Below are 10,000 nucleotides of genomic sequence, written 5' to 3'. Positions count from 1 at the left end.
AGATTTTAATTTTCATTCATCAAATGAGTTGAAAACAGACCCTGGCCTGTTTTTACGGAGGGTACAGAACAAGGCAAGCCACATTTTATTGACTCGGCTTTGCAATCACATGAGATTCTTCACCAGATGAAAATAGAATAGTCGATGATCTATGAGATCCCCTGCTTACTCGATACACCCCCCCCCAGATAGCAAAATTGCTGTGGCCCGGACCCGTCCCACACCCGACACTTGATCCGGCCCACTTCCCGCGTGGAATGGTGGCACTTGGGCGGTCCACTCATGTTTGCCAGATCTGGGCCTGAACCAAGCCATAACAAACCTGCATGTGCCACATATCCATGGCCGGATTAACCCACCAGGGGGCCCCGGGGCACGCACATCCATTGGGCCCCCCCCCGCCCCATCAGATAGGCTACGCAAACAATTGTTAAATGTGAAACTAATGTAAATACCCCCCCCCCACATGGTAGTCCACACTATGCCAGTCTGCATGGGATTGCTGTTGCAGAGATGCTCTGACCCAGTCATTAGCACGGGGGGGGGGGGGGGGGGCTGCAGCTCCGCCTAGTACTGGGTGCAGCCCCCCTCCCCTCCAGTAGGTGGCTGTGTAACATCATAGAGCCCAACAGTATGCCTAACTTTTCCAAACGTACAACAAAGCATACCTGTATTGTCAACAGTGGGCGGGGCTGCGTGGAATATACATTTTCAACAATAAAGTGAGTAAACAAATCTGCTACACACGCGCCTGACGTCATACTGTAGCGACCGGGGGGAGGCGGTCGCTCTGACTGTCGGTGGTTCTGTGCTGGGGGGGGGAGCGCAATGGCTGATGGGGCTGTTGATGTTAGATTTAAAATCGTGTTTTAATGATGTGGTGTTCATGTTGTGGTTATTCTTGTGTTGATGTTTTGGGGGGGGGGGTTTCGACAACCGCTTCGGTGTTTAAAAATGCCGGGTGATACCCCATGCGCGCACTGATGACGCAGTGACGCAAAACGACGCAGCAGGGGTGTAGCGCAAAATTTTGGGCCCTGTACATGAGCAGTCTCTGCGGGCCCCTTTCCTCATTAGCTAGTTAGCTATGATAGCTTTCCTCTTTAGCTAGTTAGCTAGCCACCTTTTAAAAGCTTGTTGGTAAATAAGGGTTTACCGCTTTAAGAGCAAGATCTGGGGTCGGACTCTGATTGGTTGGTAGGGAGCGGGGGGGGGGATGAGGAAGTGGTTGTTGTGTGGCGCGAACGGTAAGGAAAGGAAATATTATTACTAAGAACTGTGATATATTGGACCTATGTCAACGTTTTGTGCAGCTGTGAAGAAGGATTAAATGTGTTGCGCATGCGCACTGTCACCCTCCGCCGCCGCCGCCGCCGCGCATCATTACTGGAGCGTCCCGCTGGTCTCACACGTTTCAACCCGGTCGCTACAAGTCACGTATACTTTACACGACTTTACGTGACTTTACATGACTTTACGTGACATTAAATGACTTTACACGACTTCACATGACTTTACACGACTTTACGTGACTTTACATGACTTTACACGACTTCACATGACTTTACATGACTTTACACGACGTCACATGACTTTACACGACTTTACGTGACTTTACACGACTTTACGTGACATTACATGACTTTAGTTAGCTAGCCACCTTTTAAAAGCTTGTTGGTAAATAAGGGTTTACCGCTTTAAGAGCAAGATCTGGGCTCGGACTCTGATTGGTTGGTAGGGAGGGGGGGGAATGAGGAAGTTGTTGTGGTTGTGGTGTGGCGCGAACGGTATTGGGAGCTCCGCGCAAGTGAAAGGAAATATTATCACTAAGAACTGTGATATATTGGACCTATGTCAACGTTTTGTGCAGCTGTGAAGAAGGATTAAACGTGTTTCCGAAGAGAGAAGACGGTGCCCTCGCCATTTTCAGACGAAGTGAACAATTGAACCGTGTTGGGTTGTGCTCCGGAGTTTAGCTAGCTAGCTAGCACCAGGCAGTGACGGACAGCGCCAGCCAACTTCGGCCCTGGGTCCCAAATAAATTCGGTTCCCCTGGAACTTCCGGCGCAGGTAGTCAGAAGACGGAGACAGGAAACGTAACAAGCTCCTAGCTCACATTTCTTTTGGAAGAAATGACTCAGCGGTTGTTTTGCCTCATTTTGCCTTCTCTCCCTTTCCCTTTGTTTTCTTTTCTTTTCTGGAACCCAGATTTTGCTTTCTTTGGGAAAGACACGACTCTGCTCGTGCTTGTATCAGCAGTCACTCGCGACAGGACTAGATGAGCTGCATTGAGAGACGCTCACGAGGAGTGGACTCAACCATTCTGCACATTTTGTAAGGGGTGAGAGGGGCCTCAGAGAGAAATGAGGGGTCTCAGAGAGAGGTGAGGGGCCTCAGAGAGCCTCCACTATTTTCTTTATGTCCCTCAACCGATGTGTTGAACCAATTTTAACTGAAGTTATGACACTGATTAGTTAGAAATAAACATTTGCAAACCAAAACAAACTTTTAATTCCAGGCTTCCCGAGGGTCTCCCATACCTTCTGGGCCCTGGTAGGTCCCCCCCCCTACGACGCCACTGTGACGCAGCGACGCGTTTCTCTGACCAATCCGAGGTCTGCATTGATCTTGGTACCCACTCCAGTTATTTTGGAACCTCGAGAAAGGCTGTACAAGAAAAGTGGTAACAGTTACCAACGTGCCGGTACTTTCCAGTAATGGAAAACGACAAACGGGCGAGTCGACTTGAGCCGGTACCATGTAGTGGAAAAGGGGCATAACTGACCGTAGGGCTGTGACTGGAACTGATGTCGCCACTTGGGACATGGGGGGGGGGGGCTCGTTACGTTGTTGTCAGTTCTGGTCCGTTCTGGCCCATGTGAATAAAAGAGCACTCCCGGGGTTGTGCGGTTTATGGGGCACGGGAGTTGCGATTTAAAAAGAGCTCTCTGCCTCTCCACTCGTTCTTCCACACCCGGCCTGCCACAACACTTTTAGTTTTAGTTGGCAGCCCCCCTACTTAAAACATCTTCCCAAGCGCCTGGACCCAGTCGTCTGGCCACAACAATTTAGCCTTTGTACAAGTCCTTTAGGTCTTGGCTCCTGCCCATGCCTCCTGCATCCAACATGCTGACTGCGAGAACTGATTGTTCGCTTACCATCTGATCCACCAGACCTTGACATCTTCCCTTGTGTGCAGATGACCCAACGTTATAGACTTCACCTGTGACTGGTCATAATGTTTTGGCTCGTCGGTGTGTACCCTCGGTTTAGATGAAGAACTTCACAGAACAAAGAAACCTCCCCCCCCCTCTACAAATAGTTAAAACTAAACCAATAACAGGAATTGATGATTGGTGGACAAAATCATGTTTCTTGAACAATGGCACCTGTTTATCATGCAGAAATTCGTCTTTTGGGCGTCTGGGTAGCGTGGCGGTCTATTCTGTTGCCTACCAACAAGGGGATCACCGGTTCGAATCCCCGTGTTACCTCCGGCTTGGTCGGGCGTCCCTACAGACACAGTTGGCCGTGTCTGCGGGTGGGGAGCCGGATGCGGGCGTGTGTCCTGATCGCTGCACTAGCGCCTCCTCTGGTCGGTCGGGGCGCCTGTCCGTGGGGGGGGGAGTGGGGGGAATAGCGTGATCCTCCCACGCGCTACGTCCCCCTGGTGAAACTCCTCACTGTCAGGGGAAAAGAAGCGGCTGGTGACTCCACATGTATGGGAGGAGGCATGTGGTAGTCTGCAGCCCTCTCCGGATCGGCAGAGGGGGTGGAGCAGCGACCAGGACGGCTCGGAAGAGTGGGGTAATTGGCCGGGTACAATTGGGGAGAAAAGGGGGGGAGGTTAAAAAACAAATTTTGTCTTTTTTTTTCTTTCTAATCGGCCCTTTGCATCACAATAAAACAACACAAGACTGGTCAAGACTTCAGAACTGAGTGCATGACTACGACCAGAGGATTGCCAAGTGATTTGTGTGTTGGTCTGTCAGGCTCGGCTCTTTGCCTTGTTGACCTTCTGACCTCTGAAGCGTCTGTTTCTTCCTGAACAGGATTGTTTTCACCAGATTTAGGCCCAATTTCACCTTGTTCCTCCATCCCAGATGCCTCTTCCATCGTCACTTCCTGTTTGTCGTCATCTCTTTCCTCTTCTACATTTCCTTCACTTGCTTCAGCGGTGTTTTCTCTTTCCAATTCATCTTGGACTATTTCATCTTCCAGGGTTGTTTTAAAGATTGGTTTGAATATATTTGAAAGGAAAATGGCCAATATTATGTGGCTTTCAAGGTGCCAAAATGTCCGGACAGGTAAAACATGTAATTTTCATGTATGTTTATAAGGGTGGGGGCACCTGCAGTCCGCTGAGACTGAAGAGGTCACGTAGATGAGTGACGGAACGTATCTGTCAATAACCGTCGTGTCCAGATGAACTGATTCAACCTCCTGGGATCACGTAATTTCCAATTTGTCTTGTGGAAATGGAGAATGCTTTCTTTGGGATCAAGTCATCTATGGAATGTTATTTGACCCTCGTCTGGTGAAACTCTCACCAGTTCCTATTCTGATCTCTGACCTGGCGTTTGGTTGTATTTCTTCCCCGGGGAACAATCAGAGCCTAAAAAACCCCATAAAGATATTTGATTCCTCGACTAAAAATAAACTCATGGTTTCTGAGAAAGAATCGGGGGAGAGATGTTTTTTCAGCCTGACTTTCTTACATCAGAAAGTATGACGTGACCCGCGGAGCAATAAACACTATTTTGTGTCATACAACCGAGGACTGTACAAAAAAGAGGACTTATTATACGCCCTACACCTGTCATGTCTTCTTTTCTTGGTTTCTGAAGGGGCACTTTGAAGCCTAAAGACAGGAGTCATGCTTGATGCCATCTTGTCAGTTGTTGGAGACAGAAAATCTAAATTTGGTCGAAGTTGGACCACGGGTGGAGCTGGGATGGGACCTCGGTGGTGGGTAGATTGTCAGAACTGTCAAGCAAGGCAGATACCCCAAATAGCAACATTGCTGTGGCCCAGACCCGTCCCACACCTGACACTTTCATCCGGCCCACATACCGCATGGAATGATGGCACTTGGGCGGTCCGCTTCTGTTTGCCAGATCTGGGCCAGAACCAAGTCATAGGAATGCCGCATGTGCCACATATTTGCCAAAGGTGGCCATATTTGTTTTGTGATATTTGGGCCATATTCACCATTTACCACATGGGCCACTTCAGGATCACATCCAGATCACATGTTGTCAAGAGCACCGCATCTTTGCTAAAAAAAAGCCCCCATTAGATTTGGCATATTTGGGCCATATTTGCTATTATACATGTGGGCCACATCAGGCTCACATCCATTTTGTCAGGGCCAGAAGAAAGCCATCAGTGCTGCATCACTGCCTGAAGTGGCCCACATCCGGATGCTATTTGGGACAGAGGAATAAACACTATTTTGTGTCATACAACCGAGGACTGTACAAAAAAGAAGACTTATTATACGCCCTACACCTGTCATGTCTTCTGTTTTTGGTTTCTGAAGGGGCATTTTAAGCCTAAAGATGGGATTCATGCTTGACCCATCTTGTCAGTTGTTGGAGACAGAAAACCTAAATTTGGTCAGAGTTGGACCATGGGTGGAGCTGGGATGGGAACTAAGTCCAACAGATTTCACTACTATGTAATAGATAAGTCAATATCATCTACTTTTATTTATCTGATCTTTTATCTTGTATGTGTGGTTCTTTATAAGAAGAATGCCAACGACACCCATTAAAAATGACAGCCATACCAACATGCCGAAGAGGAAACTCCGAGGGCGGTCTGACAGGGCGCAGAAGCGGGGCAAGCTAAGCTAACTGCTAGCCTATGCTGACCGGCAGGTCCGATAACGCCGAGGGCGGCCTGGCAGCGGCCTCACCTAGCGTTGCCTGTGTTTTAGTGTCGTCGTGTGGAGTGCGGGGAGGTGTGTCGAAGGTGTCTGGCTGGGAGACCACGGCCCTGACCAGAACTGTGCCCGAAGAAGAAACACCGAGGGCGGTCTGACAGGATGCAGAGGCAGGGCAAGCTAAGCTAACTGCTAGCCCATGCAGAGCGGCAGTTCTGCCAGTCCTCCTGGCTGGTGTTCGTTCTCCTGGACAGTGATTTATTTATTTTTGTTAGTTTGGATATATGTGTTAGTTTGGATATGTGTGTTAGCTTGGATATGTGTGTTAGCTTGGATATGTGTGTTAGTTTGGATATGTGTGTTAGTTTGGATATGTGTGTTAGTTTGGCTATGTGTGTTAGTTTGGATATGTGTGTTAGTTTGGATATATGTGTTAGTTTGGATATGTGTGTTAGTTTGGATATGTGTGTTAGTTTGGATATGTTTGTTAGTTTGGATATGTGTGTTAGTTTGGATATGTGTGTTAGTTTGGATATGTGTGTTAGTTTGGCTATGTGTGTTAGTTTGGATATGTGTGTTAGTTTGGATATGTGTGTTAGTTTGGATATGTGTGTTAGTTTGGATATGTGTGTTAGTTTGGATATGTGTGTTAGTTTGGATATGTGTGTTAGTTTGGATGTTAGTTTGGATATATGTGTTAGTTTGGATATGTGTGTTAGTTTGGATATGTGTGTTAGTTTGGGTATGTGTGTTAGTTTGGATATGTTTGTTAGTTTGGATATGTGTGTTAGTTTGGATATGTGTGTTAGTTTGGATATGTGTGTTAGCTTGGATATGTGTGTTAGTTTGGATATGTGTGTTAGTTTGGATATGTGTGTTAGCTTGGATATGTGTGTTAGCTTGGATATGTGTGTTAGTTTGGATATGTGTGTTAGTTTGGATATGTGTGTTAGTTTGGATATGTGTGTTAGTTTGGATATGTGTGTTAGTCTGGATATGTGTGTTAGTTTGGATATGTGTGTTAGTTTGGGTATGTGTGTTAGTTTGGATATGTGTTAGTTTGGATATGTGTGTTACTTTGGATGTTAGTTTGGATATATGTGTTAGTTTGGATATGTGTGTTAGTTTGGATATGTGTGTTAGTTTGGGTATGTGTGTTAGTTTGGATATGTGTGTTAGTTTGGATATGTGTGTTAGTTTGGATATGTGTTAGTTTGGATATGTGTGTTAGTTTGGATATGTGTTAGTTTGGATATGTGTGTTAGTTTGGATATATGTGTTAGTTTGGATATATGTGTTAGTTTGGATATGTGTGTTAGTTTGGATATATGTGTTAGTTTGGATATATGTGTTAGTTTGGATATGTGTGTTAGTTTGGATATGTGTGTTAGTTTGGATATATGTGTTAGTTTGGATATATGTGTTAGTTTGGATATGTGTGTTAGTTTGGGTATGTGTGTTAGTTTGGATATATGTGTTAGTTTGGATATGTGTGTTAGTTTGGATATGTGTGTTAGTTTGGATATATGTGTTAGTTTGGATATATGTGTTAGTTTGGATATGTGTGTTAGTTTGGATATGTGTGTTAGTTTGGATATATGTGTTAGTTTGGATATGTGTGTTAGTTTGGATATGTGTGTTAGTCTGGATATGTGTGTTAGTTTTGATATGTGTGTTAGTTTGGATATGTGTGTTAGTTTGGATATGTGTGTTAGTTTGGATATGTGTGTTAGTTTGGATATGTGTGTTAGTCTGGATATGTGTGTTAGTTTGGGTATGTGTGTTAGTTTGGATATATGTGTTAGTTTGGATATATGTGTTAGTTTGGATATGTGTGTTAGTTTGGATATGTGTGTTAGTTTGGATATGTGTGTTAGTTTGGATATATGTGTTAGTTTGGATATATGTGTTAGTTTGGATATGTGTGTTAGTTTGGATATATGTGTTAGTTTGGATATGTGTGTTAGTTTGGATATATGTGTTAGTCTGGATATGTGTGTTAGTTTTGATATGTGTGTTAGTTTGGATATGTGTGTTAGTTTGGATATGTGTGTTAGTTTGGATATGTGTGTTAGTTTGGATATGTGTGTTAGTCTGGATATGTGTGTTAGTTTGGGTATGTGTGTTAGTTTGGGTATGTGTGTTAGTTTGGATACATGTGTTAGTTTGGATATATGTGTTAGTTTGGATATGTGTGTTAGTTTGGATATGTGTGTTAGTTTGGATATGTGTGTTAGTTTGGATATATGTGGTAGTTTGGATATATGTGTTAGTTTGGATATGTGTGTTAGTTTGGATATGTGTGTTAGTTTGGATATATGTGTTAGTTTGGATATATGTGTTAGTTTGGATATATGTGGTAGTTTGGATATATGTGTTAGTTTGGATATGTGTGTTAGTTTGGATATGTGTGTTAGTTTGGATATATGTGTTAGTTTGGATATATGTGTTAGTCTGGATATGTGTGTTAGTTTGGATATGTGTGTTAGTTTGGATATGTGTGTTAGTTTGGATATGTGTGTTAGTTTGGATATGTGTGTTAGTTTGGATATGTGTGTTAGTTTGGATATGTGTGTTCTTGGAGTTCTTGTAGTTTTGGATATGTGTTTTTGTCTTTGTGTTGCACTGCTCTGCTCTGGGCTGGGGGAAAGTGTCTCGCTTCATGTCACGTACGCAAGATCGTGAAATGAAACGACAAATAAAGTGTGTCTGGTTGCTGAGCTGCTGAGAGCATCTCGGCACTTGCACAGTGGTTAAAAGAGGAGTTTAATCTTCACGGCTGTCCTCACTAACTGTCATAGAGTGTCACTAAACGAAACACACCAAGTCGCAGTTTACAGATTTCGTATATAGAGACCAGTGGTGGCTGCTGCTAAAAAGTTTGGGGGGGGGGTGTCTCAATTTAGCTTGGCGCAGCACACCTGACAGCTGCTTTAATGTCCACACAGTCACAGAGTTATTAAGAAGGACAATGTGGCCTACAGATTTTATCAGGGTTCGTAGACGGTGGATGATTGACAGTCGAGACGAGGCGTCGTGGTGGGTGTGAACATGATTGACAGCCACGAGAATCGTCCAATCACATTAGATCAAACAACATTAGAGCAATACCAATTCCCTGCCAACAAAAGTGGGCGTGTCTGGTGCAGCACAGAACTGCGCCCCCTGGAAAATCTGAAGCAACCAATCAGACAGCAGCCTCAGGTCACCTGCTCGCCACAGGTTTGAGGGCTTACATAAGGTCTGGTTGGGCCGGCGCCCCTCACCCAGGAAGTATATGTATTCAGACAGGAAGTATATGTATTCAGACAGGAAGTAGATGTATTCAGACAGGAAGTAGATGTATCCAGACAGGAAGTATATGTATTCAGACAGGAAGTAGATGTATTCAGACAGGAACCAACCCAACACCATCTGAACCAGTATTTAATGCTGCTCACAGACTGACAACACTTATTTGCACCATCCAACTAAATTATATTTAACACGTTTAAGTAGATTTTCCTCTCCTGATATCTGAGGGGGGCCGCGCCCCGGCGCCCCGGACTGGCCAGCCGCCACTGGTAGAGGCGTCCTCGACCGTGCCCCGATTCTGAACAAGCTCGTCCTTGTGGTAAATATTCTTTTAAACCTGACGGACACAAACTGTCCCTTCTACCATTGTCTTGGCAGACTTTGCTCAACTAAGAGACGCCACAGCGTGTCACGCTGGAAGACTGCAGCACCCTCTTCCTCACCCTCTTCCTCACCCTCTTCCTCACCCTCTTCTTCACGGGGCCACAGATGCGCCAGGGTGAATGGGCCCTTTAGAAAGCGGCGTCCCCGTGCCGCCGAGTCTGTGCGGGAGCAGCAGACAGTCAGCCAGCTGTCTGTCCGCTGCAACGTGTCGCCGTCTCCGAGTCCGGCGCCGTGTCCCCGCCAGCCTCCTCACACTGGCGACGCACAACGGGCCTCTGTGCCTCGCGCACAATACCTCACAAAGCCATTGGTGAGTGGAACAGTGGACAAAGACACAACGCGCACACACACAGGAACACGCAAAGAGAGAAAATAAATACAAACAAAACACACTAAACAGTCTCTCTCACACACACACATACGCACACACAAAGA

The 10,000-nt window shown here is 45.6% G+C and overlaps 1 protein-coding gene across 1 annotated transcript in view; it reads right to left on the bottom strand.

The window, feature by feature from the left end:
• sh2d3cb (SH2 domain containing 3Cb) overlaps positions 1–10,000 on the bottom strand; it is a 67,106-nt gene that overhangs the window by 47,142 nt on the left and 9,964 nt on the right. The window lies entirely within an intron of this gene.

Source organism: Lampris incognitus, chromosome 1, assembly GCF_029633865.1.
Source record: "Lampris incognitus isolate fLamInc1 chromosome 1, fLamInc1.hap2, whole genome shotgun sequence".
In the NCBI taxonomy this organism is placed as follows: Eukaryota; Metazoa; Chordata; class Actinopteri; order Lampriformes; family Lampridae; genus Lampris; species Lampris incognitus.
This window is presented reverse-complemented; position numbering and strand designations above follow the sequence as displayed.